Raw genomic sequence first — 15,567 nt, 5'->3', positions numbered from 1 at the left:
TCTTAAGTAATTTTCTAGGAGTTTTATAGCTTTTCAGTTTACAATTAGATCTATGATTCATTTTGAGTTTTTTTTTTTTAATGTGTATTCTGTGTCTATATTCATTTTTTTGCATGTGGATGTCCAGTTGTTCCAGCACCATTTGTTGAAAAGATTATCCTTTTATTATTGAATAAATAGCCTTTGCTCCATCGTCAAAGATCAGCTGACTATATTTGTATGTCTATTTCTGTGCTATTTCATGCCATTGATCTATTTGTCTATTCTTTTGCCAATGGCACACTATTTCATTTACCATAACTTAATGGTCGTGGTGGTTTAGTCGCTAAGTCGTGCCTGACTCTTATGACCCCATGGATTATAGCCCGCCCCACTCCTCTCTCCATGGGATTTCCCAGGCAAGAATACTAGAATGGGTTGCCATTTCCTTAAGTTAGGTAGTGTCAGTCTTCTGATATTAATATCATGTTGATTATATATGCCTTCACATATAAAACTTAAAAATGAGTTTATCAGTATCCTCAGAACAATTTGCCAGCATTTGGATTAGGATTGCTGAATTTATAGATCAATTGGGAGGAACTGATTTTGGAAATATTAAGTTTCATATCCATAAACATGGAATAATTCTCCATTTATTTAGATCTTCTTTAGGTTCTTTTATGAAGTTTTATAATTTTTCTCATATAGATCTTATAATTTTTCTCATATAGATATTATACATATTCTGCTAGATGTATGCCTAAGTATTTTGTTTTGGTGTTAATATAAACAGTATTGTGTATTTAAATTCTAATTTTTTATCAATAAAGCAATTGACTTTTGCAAATTAACCTTGTAACATGCAACCTTGTGATAATGAGAAAAGAGGCAGGTCATGTTCAAGGGGTAAGAGGGACTCAACACTTCATTACTGCTTTGGGGATGATGGAAGGGAGAAAAGAGCCAAGGAACACGGGTGGTCTCTAGGAACTGGGAATGCCCCTCAGCATTCTACCATCACAAGGAGATGAATTCTGCCAACAACCTAAAAGCCTCCCTGGTGGCTCATTGGTGAAGAACCCGCCTACCAATGCAGGAGGTGTGGGGTTGATCCCTGGGTCAGGAAGATCCACTGGAGAAAGAAACGGCAACCCATTCCAGAATTCTTACCTGGAAAATCCCATGGGCAGAGGAGCCTGGTGGGCTATAGTCTATGGGGTCACAAAGAGTTGGACATGACATAGTGACTAAACAACAAGAACAACAATAAAACCTCTATAAAGAAATATAACCCTGCCAACATCTTGATTTTAGCTTGACGAAACTTTGTGACAGACTTAACTGTAGAACTGTGAGGTAAATTTGTGTTGTTTAAGCCACTAAGTTTTTGATGACATGTTAGGATAGCATTAGAAAACTAATATAATCTATGAGTCAGTACTTTCATAGTTACAAGCAGGAGAAGATAATCTCAACTGATTTTACATAAATAAAGCTTAATAAAATGATATATGCCAATTCATAGATTCAATAGGAAGGTTCTCAAACTAATTTTAAAGCAAACGTCCAAGATAAAAGCCCAAAACCAGACCAAAGATCTAGTTCAATAACAAATCTGTTATTTGTGTGAACTATCAGTAAATCATTATTGTCTCTGCCTACTCATACAACTTTGCTCCAGGAACTTTGTTTTACAGCCATCGGTAAAGTGCAGCCATTGGCATTGTAATTGCAACCGCCAAACATCCAAACCTTCTGCCATCACATATAGCCTCAAAAATGGAAGCTCCATGCATAATGATTTTTGAAACAGCTTACTTCTAAACTGCAGTCTTATTGATTTACAACTATGGACAGACCTTAGGTCATATGCTTGTACCCTGATCACAGGGCCTGCTTAGAATTTGGGTTTCTAGTCTCATATTGGGAAAGAAAGAGTCATTAAATTAGCATACCACCAAACCTATGTATGATTTCAAATCTACCTTAACTAATGTTGTTAGAAGTAGAATGTACCAAATTAGTGGATTTAGGCTAGTATGCCTGGGACAGAAAGATATGTGAAAATACAAATGAGATATGTGAATATGCAGATTTAAAAACAATAGGTGGGTTTATATAACAGGGTACAATACAATGGGAGCCAGGATTAACCTGAGTAGACAGTGATCTCTGTTGCTTTGGTTATAAAACTCTATCGCCTGCTAATGATGTTATAATAAAAACAAATTAAATAGTGATCATGGCCATTCAAGGCAAAATCTTACAAATTTTATTTTGAAACATATATTAAGGAGTATATTTCAAATACAGGATAAAAAGATAAATCATACAGGGGATAACATGAATGGGGATACAATCAAGTCTAAGTATTTGCTATAGTTAGGTCTATAAAGTTGTCACATACAGTGGACCATGACTCCTAGGGGAAATACAGGGTTAGATTCCTGCAAGGCCGTGATCACAACATTTTCATCCACAGAGTAAAACATTCTTGTTTTATGTGTGTTTCTTTTTGAAGACACCTTATTTGGTATATATTGTAGATTCACTAACATTGAACTCATGGGCAACAGAACTATCACTCGTATTTGAAGGAAGTTTTGTAACATATATTTTCTTCGCAAGACACATCACAGCCTTCCTGCACTTAGAAACACTAGGAAGCACTTTGATACTATGCTTTGGGACCATTTTAAGCAGCAAAAGCACCAACAAAAAGCACAAAAATGTGAAGGACAAGGAACTAAGAGGACTTATAAGTATTAGAGCATTTATAAGGGCTGGAACAGAAGACCGGGTGTTGCCTTGTTTGACCTTACTGGGAATGTAAAAAGTTGGGTAGTTCGTATTTTTTGCCAATCTACATGTCTAGAAATGACTGTAAAAGCACCATGAATATTGATTTGGAGGTTAAACATAAGTTTGGGAGAGTGGTCAAATCTGCTAATATGGAAACTTTGGATAATTAGGATCGACTACATATGAAACACACAGATCCCATATACTTGGATTTCTCCCACTAGCATGTCTCTAATAGTTAGAAACACCCATAAATTTACAAAATATAATTTTGAAATATACTTTTTTTTTTCCATCCTGGTAAAAACTACTTGAAGATGGGGGTTAAGTTTTGGGGTGGATGGACGAGTTGAACAGGAAGGGAAGGGAGTGAAATTCTCATGGAAATCTTGAAACAATCTAGCCATTTTAATTGTTCAAGTCTTCTTTCCATCAACCAAATCAGAGAAACATGTCAATGGGCATTTTAGATTTTCTGCTTATAAACTCATTTGAATAATGATGTCAGCCGAGGAGCATCAATTACCAAAAGCACATTCTGCTCTAGGAAATTCCACAACTCAGTCACAGAGGAATATTTATGGGAGAACACAAGAGATTTATACTGTTTATGTAAAGCACTGTATGTCCTGGATGATAGTTTGTTTATCTTGTTCTTCAGAACACGGATTCCAAAAATATATACACTATGAAAGGCATCATAAGAGAAAGAGGCCCACAATGTGATAAATGCCAGCCTGCTTCAAGAATAAACTACTATCAAGTAAACTGATCTCTTTAAAAATTTATGAAGGCAGAGTATCTACTCACAACCACTTATCATTGGCTAAAAAAAAAAAAGGACATCTACAGTAGTGTATGTGCTTGCCAACTTTATTTTCTAGGTTTCACATTGGAACACATAATCTGTAAACTGCATGTTTAATCTTCCAGTGAATTCTAAGTGAATCAAAAGTGAGGAGGAATGCTGTCCACTAGCCCCTTCCATGAATATTTATTCTCTGATTCTCAGAACACATTACATTGAGTGGGAAAAAGTCAGCAACTACCAAAACCAAACCAAACAAAAACAAAACTATAACCCATGACATATCAATAGTACAAATTACCATTATCATCATTTATTTAATTCTTACTATGTGCCAGGCTTGTATAATAGCAAAATATCATTAATTCCCAAACATCTCTAGCAAATAGCTAGCTTTATTGCACATTGACATTTTAAGAAACAGGATCTAGGTGACTAAGTGGGTGACATGCTTAATAAAACTACATTAAAATTTCAATATATATATTATTTAAATATATATATTATTTATGATATATTGCAATGCAAGGCTCCCTAACATCTACTTCAGGGTTTGAGTATAACATGACTGAAATTCAACCACACAAAGATCCTACAACAAATCTTCTATATCAAAACCTAAGTTTTTGAAATTTCAGTTTGCCATACACTTCATCTGCCATATGCTAAAAGGAACAGAAATTAATACTCATGTAGAGGAGGAGGCAGCAGTAGAAATGTTAAAGACTAGGACAAAGGCTAAGAAGGAAATCTGAAAAAGAAAGCACAACTTTTAAACCAGCAGAAGGAAATCCAAACCACTGGAAAGCAGGAAAAGAGAGATAAAAGTGGGAAAACAAAATACTTCAAATATAAGATATAAATAAGATGGCAGAGTTATTCTCTAATACAACCAGAGATTTAAAATATATCTAAATAGCATAAAGATTAAAGAGGCTTTCAGATTGGATCAAAATATAAATAAAAATCTTGGCATATGTGGTCCACAATGGAGACAGACTGAAAATTAAAATATGAGAGAATATATATCAGGCAAATAAAAAGAAAAGGCTAAGGTATAAATTTCAATATATATCATTTTTAACATAAATAACCTCTCCAGGTTTTCCAAAGGAAGAAAATTTAATATTGGGAATTCTTGAGAAAATATTGAAAAAGTTAGATAAATAAAAGTGAAAGGTGATATATATTTTTTTTTCTATACATATATTTATCACCTATAAAAACATGTGTGTGAATATATATGCATGTGTGTATATACATGTATGTATATATATATTTGGTAAGTACCTCAGTAATTTCCAAGGTAGGACCCAATGTGCTATTTGCTTTCTTTTTTTTTAAATTTATTTTAATTGGAGGCTAATTATTTTACAATATTGTAGTGGTTTTTGCCATATATTGACATGAATCAGCCATGTGTGTACATGTGTTCCCCATCCTGAATCCCCCTCCCACCTCCCTCCCCATCCCATCCCTCAGGGTCATACTAGTGAACCAGCTCCGAACACCCTGTCTCATGCACCGAACCTGGACTGGCGATCTGTTTCACATATGATAATATACATGTTTCAATGCCATTCTCTCAAATCATCCCACCCTTGCCTTCTCCTACAGAGTCCAAAAGACTGTTCTTTACATCGGTGTCTCTTTTGCTGTCTCGCATATAGGTTCATTGTTACCATCTTTGTAAATTCCATATATATGCGTTAGTATACTGTATTAGTGTTTTTCTTTCTCACTTACTTCACACTGTATAAAAGGCTCCAGTTTCATCCACCTCATTAGAACTGATTCAAATGTATTCCTTTTAATGGCTGAGTAATATTCCATTGTGTATATGTACCACAGCTTTATTATCCATTCATCTGCCAATGAACATCTAGGTTGCTTCCATGTCCTGGCTATTATAAACAGTGCTGTGATGAACATTGGGGTACACGTGTCTCTTTCAATTCTAGTTTCCTTGGTGTGTATGCACAGCAGTGGGATTGGTGGGTCATATGGCAGTTCTATTTCCAGTTTTTTGAGGAATCTCCACACTGTTCTCCACAGTGGCTGTACTAGTTTGCATTCCCACCAACAGTGTAAGAGGGTTCCCTTTTCTCCACACCCTCTCCAGCATTTATTGCTTGTAGAATTTTGGATAGCAACCATTCTGATGGGCGTGAGATGGTACCTCATTGTGGTTTTGATTTGCATTTCTCTAATAATGAGTGATGTTGAGCATCTTTTCATGTGTTTGTTAGTCATCTGTGTGTCTTCTTTGGAGAAATGTCTGTTTAGTTATTTGGCCCATTTTTTGATTGGGTCATTTATTTTTCTGGAATTGAGCTGCAGGAGTTGCTTGTATATTTTTGAGATTAATTTTTTGTCAGTTGCTTCGTTTGCTATTATTTTCTCCCATTCTGAAAGCTGTCTTTTCTTGCTTATAGTTTCCTTCATTGTACAAAAGCTTTTAAGTTTAATTAGGTCCCATTTGTCTGTTTTTGTTTTTATTTCCAATATTCTGGGAGGTGGGTCATAGTGGTTCCTGCTGTGATTTATGTTGGAGAGTGTTTTGCCTATGTTTTCCTCTAGGAGTTTTATATTTTCTGGTCTTGCATTTAGATCTTTAATCCATTTTGAGTACATTTTTGTGTATGGTGTTAGAAAGTGTTCTAGTTTCATTCTTGTACAAGTGATTGACCAGTTTTCCCAGCACCACTTGTTAAAGTGATTGTCTTTGCTCCATTGTGTACTCTTGCCTCCTTTCTCAAAGATAATTGATGCTTTTGAACTGTGGTGTTGGAGAAGACTCTTGAGAGTCCCTTGGACTGCAAGGAGATCCATTCAATCCATCCTAAAGGAGATCAGTTCTGGGTGTTCATTGGAAGGACTGATGTTGAAGCTGAAACTCCAATGCTTTGGCCACCTCATGCGGAGTTGACTCATTGGAAAAGACCTTGATGCTGGGAAGGATTGGTGGCAGGAGGAGAAGGGGATGACAGAGGATGAGATGGCTGGATGGCATTACTGACTCGATGGACATGAGTTTGGGTAAACTCTGGCAGTTGGTGATAGACAGGGAGGCCTGGTGTGCTGTGGTTCATGGAATCACAAAGAGTCGGACACAACTGAGCAACTGAACTGAACTGAAGGTGTCCATAGGTGCGTGGATTTATCTCTGGGCTTTCTGTTTTGTTCCATTGATCTATATTTCTGTCTTTGTGGCAGTACCATACTGTCTTGATGACTGTAGCTTTGTAGTATAGCCTGAAGTCAGGCAGGTTGATTTTTCCAGGTCCATTCTTCTTTCTCAAGATTGCTTTGGCTATTCGAGGACTTTTTGTATTTCCATACAAATTGTGAAGTTATTTATTCTAGTTCTGTGAAAAATACCATTGGTAGCTTGATAGGGATTGCATTGAATCTATACATTGCTTTGAGTAGTATACTCATTTTCACTATATTGATTCTTCTGATCCATGAACATGGTATATTTCTCCATCTATTTGTGCCATCTTTCATTTCTTTCATCAGTGTTTTATTGTTTTCTATATATAGGTCTTTTGTTTCTTTAGGTAGATTTATTTCTAAGTATTTTATTCTTTTCGTTGCAATGGTGAATGGAATTGTTTCCTTAATTTCTCTTTCTGTTTTCTTGTTGTTAGTGTATAGGAATGCAAGGGATTTCTGTGTGTTAATTTTATATCCTGCAACTTTACTATATTCTTTGATTAGCTCTAGTAATGATCCTCTACATAGAAAACCCTAACGACTCCACCAGAAAACTACTAGACCTAATCAATGAATATATATTTGCTTTCTCCATTTGTCCTTTTTGCCCTATGTATGCAATGTTATTTAAACGCAAACTTGCATGAGAACAGAATGGGGTAAAAACGTTCGTGGGAAATATTTTATCTACAATCCTATACTTTCACTGAGACATATAAAGTTTCTTGTCAACCTGTTTTGCTATTGGGTCAATTTATTTCCAGCTCACCTTTTCACCAACTTCTAAAAAATTATCAGTTATTACATTTTAGATAGGAAAGCATTTGGGAGAAAAGTGACATAGTTCAGTTCAGTTCAGTTGCTCAGTCATGTCCAACTCTTTGCGACCCCATGAATTGCAGCACGCCAGGCCTCCCTGTCCATCACCAACTCCCGGAGTCTACCCAACCCCATGTCCATCGAGTCAGTGATGCCATCCAACCATCTCATCCTCTGTCGTCCCCTTCTCCACCTGCCCCCAGTCCTACCCAGCATTAGGGTCTTTTCCAATGAGTCAACTCTTCGCATGAGGTGGCCAAAGTATTGGAGTTTCAGCTTCAACATCAGTCCTTCCAGTGAACACCCAGGATTGATCTCCTTTAGGATGGACTGGGTTGGATCTCCTTGTACTCCAAGGGACTCTCAAGAGTCTTCTCCAACACCACAGTTCAAAAGCATCAATTCTGCAGCACTCAGCTTTATTCACCGTCCAACTCTCACATCCATACATGACCACTGGAAAAATCATAGCCTTGACTAGATGGACTTTTGTTGGCAAAGTAATGTCTCTGCTTTTAAATATGCTACCTAGGTTGGCCATAACCTTCCTTCCAAGGAGTAAGCGTCTTTTAATTTCATGGCTGCAATCACAATCAGCAGTGATTTTGGAGCCCCAAAAAGTAAAATCTGACACTGTTTCCACTATTTCCCCATCTATTTCCCATGAAGTGATGGGACCAGATGCCATGATCTTAGTTTTCTGAACGTTGAACTTTAAGCCAACTTTTTCTCTCTTCTCTTTCACTTTCATCAAGAGGCTCTTTAGTTCTTCTTCACTTTCTGCCATAAGTGTGGTATCATCTGCATATCTGAGGTTATTGATAATTCTCCCGGCAATCTTGATTCCAGCTTGTGTTTCTTCCAGCCCAGCGTTTCTCATGATGTACTCTGCATATAAGTTAAATAAGCAGGGTGACAATATACAGCCTTGACGTACTCCTTTTCCTATTTGGAACCAGTCTGTTGTTCCATGTCCAGTTCTAACTGTTGCTTCCTGACCTGCATACAGGTTTCTCAAGAGACAGGTCGGATGGTCTGGTATTCCCATCTCTTTGAGAATTTTCCACACAAAGGAAAACTGCAAATGAGTGAGGAACTAATTGATGTATTAAGGAGTAAAAAAAAAAAAAAAGTGGACATGCTAGTTGCTCAGTCGTGTCCAACTCTTTGCAACCCCATGAACTGTAGTCCACAAGGCTCCTCTGTCCATGGAATTCTCCAGGCAAGAATACTGGAGTAGATAGCCATTCCCTTCTCCAGGGGATCTTCCTGACCCAGGGATCAAACTCAGTTCTCCTGCATTGCAGGCCGATTCTTTAATGTCTGCGCCACCAGGGAAGGCCAGACATAGAGTACTGGGATCAAGAGCCAGGATACAGAACTAAGTTTCTTAAGGTACACACGACACTCTGAATGAAGCAAAGAAAGTGGAATAATGAACATAGAATATTTGTTCTGGATTGACAACAGACACTAAAAGTTCATGGTGTCTGGGTGCTTCTCACTTTTAAAAGATGGAAACAAATCTTCCATAAACAGGAAATAGTATGGCTTTGGGCTGTAGTTCTCTATCTTGATTGTACATTAGTACAATTTGGAGAGTTTAATAAACCACTGATGACTGCTGTCCATTCTCAGATTTACAAATTTAATTGATCTGTATTGTATTGAAGCATTGCAATTTTTTAAAACCTCCCAGGTGACTGTGAGGTGCAGCCAAGGTTGAAAAGCACTGACAAAAGGTTTGAAAATAGATTTGCATGTAAAGAGTTAGGAGGCCACTCATGGTAGATGCAATGACTGCTGAACACACTGAAGACCTAACTGAGATCAGATGTAGGTAAATTTGAAGTACTCCTAAGCACCATAATGGTTTAACACTTTAAACAATGTTGGTACATATTGTCATACGAATAAGAAAGAAAACTATGGTTAATATATTTGTTGGAAATTGAAAATAAATCACAATCTACTGTTTCAAATACTCCTATGTTGAAGGTGAAAATGGCTACCTGAATTGTCCAATAATTTTTCTTTGATGAATTTATTTTTTTCCTAGTCCATGTCCCTTCTACAACAGTCTTCATGTTAACTAGAATCTTTAGCCACACATTAGACACTTCAAAATAAAACTAATATATGTGACTGAATTCAACTTAGTGCTAACAGTTGAGATCTGAAGAACAGCTTCTCTCACATTTGACAGCTCTGATTTACTAATGAAATACTGTTTTCCTCCTATTTTGAATGCAAAAATAGAAATAAGATTTTAATTACTAGGCCGTTGACCTGATGGCATTTTTGTGTGTGTTTTGTTCCATCAAAAGCCAAAAACAAATACTTTGATGTGTTATAAAATACATGTGCTAGAAACTACTGTATCTTTAATCACTGTTCTCATAGAACCGATAATTGAATGGTAATAGGCTCCATCACACAACTGAATCCTGCATATTTCCTAAATAGCTGTGTTCCTCAAATTTAAATATTTATCAAGGGGAAAAATCATAAACTCTTCAGTGATAAATTATTTTATTGTAAAATTTTAAGTATAAACAAAAAGTATATATTTAAATATAAATATGAAAATAAAAATATAAAATTAGATTAAATACTTTATAATAGGGTTTCCCCAGTGGTTCAGTGGTGAAGAATCTGCCTACAATGCAGGACATACAGGAAATGTGGATTCAGTCCCTGGGTTGAGAGGATCCCCTGGAAGTGGGCTTAGTAACCCACTTTAGTATTCTTGCCTGAAGAATCCCATGTACAGAGGAGCCTGGTGGGTTACATTCCATAGGGTTGCAAAAAGTAGGATATAACCGAAGCAGCTTAGCATGCATGCATGCACCTTATCATAATCATACTTTTATAATTTTAAAATCAGAATATTTTAACAAGTTAAATACAGTCAAGCCAAATGATGAAACCTCAAAGTAATAACATTAGATGACCATAACACTGTGGGTGATATTTTACTAATAGCAAATGTCATTTTCAACAAAAATATTAATCCTTTCAAGAGAAGAGTAAATCACTTCCCTTTGGCATTTCTTATTAACTTTTTAAGCATCATTTCTAGCACCAAATCTAATGTCTAGAACCACTGCAAAATCCTTTGTGTAGTGCATCATTTACACATAAAATCATCTGTGTTCTTTTCTAATTGGCTAACAATTACTAAGCAACAATAGAGCTGGGAACAAATGCAGTAGTAAACAGAGATTAGATGGGCCTTAAAAGCATACATATTCTAGTTCTCTGTAGCTATTCAGATATTAAAAGATATAAAAACTGATTTTTATTAGCTTTAATTGAGAAGTATTTTTATGTAGCACTCAAAGAATTCTGAGATGCATTCTTTGATACTGTTTTAGAAATAATGATAAAATTAGCCACAAAGAAGTGTACTAAATTGAGTTATTTGTTGTTTAGTCGCTAAGCCATGTCCAACTTTTTGCAACCCCATGGACTGTAGTGTATCAGGCTTCTCTGTCCATGGAATTCTCCAGGCAAGAATATGGGAATGGGTTGCCATTTCCTTCTCCAGGGGAGCTTCCCCACCTGGATCCTGCATTGGCAGGCAGATTCTTTACCACTGAGCCTCCTGGGAATGCTCTGTACAAATCATGAAGCTCAAAAACAGTATTTTTTGTGCACAGGTTACCTATATAAACCTTAAATAGCTGACTATTTCTATATCTCAGTTTCTTCTATTACAAAATAAAGACAACACTTATCAATCCTTGCTTCCTGCTGTTAAGGGTTAATAGATGTGTCATAAACACAACATTGTGTTCTAACATACTTTTTATTACAAGTGTAGATCTGAGTTTTGATCTCATGAAGACCTTCCCCATTTTTAACTCTAGAAAAGTTGGAAAATATATTTCTAAATGTAGTAGGTGTCAGAAAATTCACACAATTTTTAGACAAAAAAGAAAGTGTAGAAGAGCATCCTAGAATGAACATATAATTACACAGTAGCTAAATGAAACATAAAGTGCAGTAACTAAAAATAAATTTAATAATAAAAGAACATTATTAATTGTTTTATTCTTAATTTGGCTGACAGCTTAATGTTAAAATCTATAACCATGAGAGATAGTTATATTAGTTACTTATTTCTACTCTATTTTAATTTTTTACATGTATCGCAGATCTCATCACTTAGCAGGAAAACCATTCACCTGTTTCAATCAAAAACATCCTATGCATCCAAAATTAAATACTCATTTAAACACAATTGAAAAGACATAAAACATTTAAAACTTGAAAGAAATCATGTAACTGTTTTGTACTAGGCATAAATGGGTTTCCACCAATGTTTGACAATGGCTACTACCCACACTCTAGTGTAAGTATTTGCCTACCTGAGTAAATGATACTCTATGCAATATCATATAGGTACATCTTTTTTAAAAAGAAATCTTGAAAATTCACTCTCCATTTCTTCCACATTATCTTTTTTTTTTTTTTTTTTTTTTTGCTCACCTTGCTATTCTTTGTTTCAAGTACCTTGATTTTTCAAAAATTCTTGCCTCCCATATCAACACCTATGTTCCTGGATGTATTTGTATTTAGTCTCAAAATAATCCACTTGGATCCCACTACTTTCTCATCTTAATTGTTTGGCACATTTTTAGGACATGATATTAATTATTTTTTCCTTTCATTTTATGCACCACAAATGTAGATGAGTTCCACTGAAACCCATTTCCATGAATTGTTGCTAGTTACCTATTCTGGGTCAGACAGGGAAGAAAAACCAAAGATCAGTGTCACACAGAAAATAAGTGAAAAGTACAACTAAAATATATGTTTCTTATGTTACTCCTTTTAAAAGAGAAATTCTCAGAGATTGGTGAGGGTGTCAGTAGATGGTAGAGCAAAGAGGTTTAGAAGCACAGCTATGGAGTTAGGTGGGCTTCCCAGGTGGCTCAGTGGTAAAATAATCCACTTGCAAATGCAAGGAGATGTGGGTTTGATACCTGGATTGGGACGATCCCATGGAGTAGGAAATGGCAACCCACCTCAGTATTCTTGTCTGGAAAATTCCGAGAGTAACCTGGTGAGCTACAGTCCATGGGGTTGCAAAGAGTCAGAAACGACTGAGCACGCACGCACATGGAGTTAGATAATCCTGGATTTGAACACATAATACCACTTCTAGTTGTACTTCATTGAAAATCTTATTGATTTTTTGTAAGCTTCATTTTCTTGTTTATAATATAGAACTGTAATAGTGCTAACTCCCCCTTAGTTAATGTAAGAATTAAATGAAATAGCACAGGAAAACACTGAGCAGAATGGCAAACATATAGTAAGCATTCAAAAATATTTAATCATAATTTTTATGATTTCCTATACTGCTGCTGCTAAGTCGCTTCAGTCGTGGCCGACTCTGTGCGACCCCACAGACGGCAGCCCACCAGGCTCGGCAGTCCCTGGGATTCTCCAGGCAAGAACACTGGAGTGGGTTGCCATTTCCTTCTCCAATGCATGAAAGTGCAAAGTGAAAGTGAAGTCGCTCAGTCATGTCCGACTCTTCGCGACCCCATGGACTGCAGCCTACCAGTCTCTTCTGTCCATGGGATTTTCCAGGCAAGAGTACTGGAGTGGGTTGCCATTGCCTTCTCCGATACTGGCATGTCAAAAAATTTCTTATAAAGATATAGATGCATACCCTTTTCTCTTTTTCTCTCCTTCCCTCTCTCTTTTGCTCTCATTAATCCAACCAAACAAGTATTATTAACAGTTACCTACGAAAAAGGGGGACTTAGAATGACCAAAACTGCATTGCCAAAAAGCAAGATTAAAATAGAAAATGTATTTTCATCTCTGATATGAAGAGAGCTTGAAAACTGTCCCTCTGACTTTAATATAAGCAAAAAAAACTTGGATTAATTGTAAAATCAGTGACTTTCTTGAATTTATCAGAGAACTGAGGTTGCAGAACAAACTGGCATTGCTAAATATGAATAGACAGAATGATTCACCCTGGATCTGCTCACCTTGGAGCAGAAACTGTAGATATTATAAGCAAAAAAACTAACTTACTTCAATAGTAAATGTGATGAATTACTGGAGGCTGAGTGTGAACTAGACTAGCTTAAGAGTTTGAAGCATCTAGGGCCACAATCTTAGGATCCACATAATTTTTCAGTCTTTCCCCCTAGGCACCCTATTTGTTTCTCACAGTGAAGATCTGGGAAAACAAACAAATAACCCTGACAAAGACAGCAGAAGAGAAGCCACTGTGAAACTCTCCCAGATCTTTCTTAAAAGAAAAAAAAAAAATACTTTGAGAGAGCATAATATAAAAACTTTATCTGATCCTGGATCCCAGGAGAAGGATTTCCACTTGACTCACCCTCCCTTGGTTATCTTTCTCGCCTTAAGGATAAACCCAAAGACAAAAGACACAGAATCAGGGGAGAGGATTTCAAGAAAATATATTGGAACTGTTGTAGCCTAAGAATAGAGTAAGGGCCAGGGAACAGATAAAAGGTCAAATCCCTAGAGGTACAGACACACTGGTGAGAGCCACAGCCCAACATACAGGCCCACTAAACTGAGACTCAATCAGAAGATTATAGAACACTTACTTCAGTCTCTGACACTCTAACACTACACCACAAAGCCTTCCAGTGGACTTCAGTTAAAGGAGTTTTAAGACACAGAGCTCATCAGAGCAGCACACAAACAGAAGTCCCAAAGGTAAAAAGGAGAAACAAAAATAAGAATGCCACAGGAATTTTAAGCTAAATTTTTAGTAAGGTGAATGTAAATGTTTAACTAAAGACCTATTTACTTCAATGTGTGCTGTGCTGTATGCTTAGTTGCTCAGTCATGTCTGACTCTTTGCAACCCCATGGACTGTATCTCACCAGGCCCCTCTGTCCATGGGGATTCTCCAGGCAAGAATACTGAAGTGGGTTGCCATGTCCTCCTCCAGGGAATCTTCCCAACCCAGGGATTGAACCCATGTCTCCCGCATTGCAGGTGGATTCTTTACCATGTGAGCCACCAGGGAAACCCATGAATACTGGAATGGATAGCCTATCCCTTCTCCAGGGGATCTTCCTGACCCAGGAGTTGGACCAGGGTCTCTTGCATTGCAGGGGTGGTCTTTACCAGCTGAGCTATCAGGGAAGCCCATTTACTTCAATACATACATATATGGCTTTCAACTAAAATTTACAAGACATACCAAAAGACAAGAAAAGACACAGTTTGAAGATATAAAGCTGTCACCCAAACCAGATTCAGATATGACACAATATTGGAAGTATCCAACAACAGAGATTTTAAAGTAGCTAATTAATAGAAGCTTTAATAGAAAATGTAGGCAACATGCAAGACCAAATGGTTCATGTCAGCAGAGAGATGGAAACTGAAAATAAAAGAGAAAATGGAATTATTTTTTTTTATTGAGATTAATTTGTTTTTTTTTAATTTATTTATTTTTTTTATTTATTTTAGTTGGGGGCTAATTACTTTACAATATTGTAATAGTTTTTGCCATACATTGACATGAATCAGCCATGGGTTTACATGTGTTCCCCTTCCTGGACCCCCCACCCACCTCCCTCCCCATCCCATCCCTCTGGGTCATCCCATTGCCCTGGCCCTGAGCCCTTGTCTCATGCATCGAACATGGAATGGTGTTCTGTTTCACATATGATATTATTTTTTAATGTATGTTATCTACAAGAAACATACTTTAAAACATTTATAAATATTTTTCATTTTAAATAACTTTAAAGATATGAAGAAATATATAATTTGAAAATACAGTTAAAATCATACTGGAATAGTTATAGTAATCTGAAGAAGACTTCAAAGCAGGGTAGATTATCAGTGATTAAAAAAAGATAAAAGAGTCATAAAAAGGCAAAAGGATTATTTCTTCAAGAAGATGTAACAATCCTAAA

At 36.5% G+C, this 15,567-nt stretch overlaps 1 protein-coding gene across 1 annotated transcript in view; it reads left to right on the top strand.

Annotated features, from left to right (window-relative positions):
* LOC145507884 (uncharacterized) overlaps positions 1 to 15,567 on the top strand; it is a 542,600-nt gene that overhangs the window by 356,935 nt on the left and 170,098 nt on the right. The gene's annotated exons all lie outside the window — the stretch shown is intronic.

This window comes from Giraffa tippelskirchi, chromosome 5, assembly GCF_054371585.1.
Source record: "Giraffa tippelskirchi isolate mGirTip1 chromosome 5, T2T-mGirTip1v1.2.pri, whole genome shotgun sequence".
Classification (NCBI taxonomy): Eukaryota; Metazoa; Chordata; class Mammalia; order Artiodactyla; family Giraffidae; genus Giraffa; species Giraffa tippelskirchi.
Note: the sequence above shows the minus strand (reverse complement) of the source record. Positions and strands in the feature narration are given on the sequence as shown.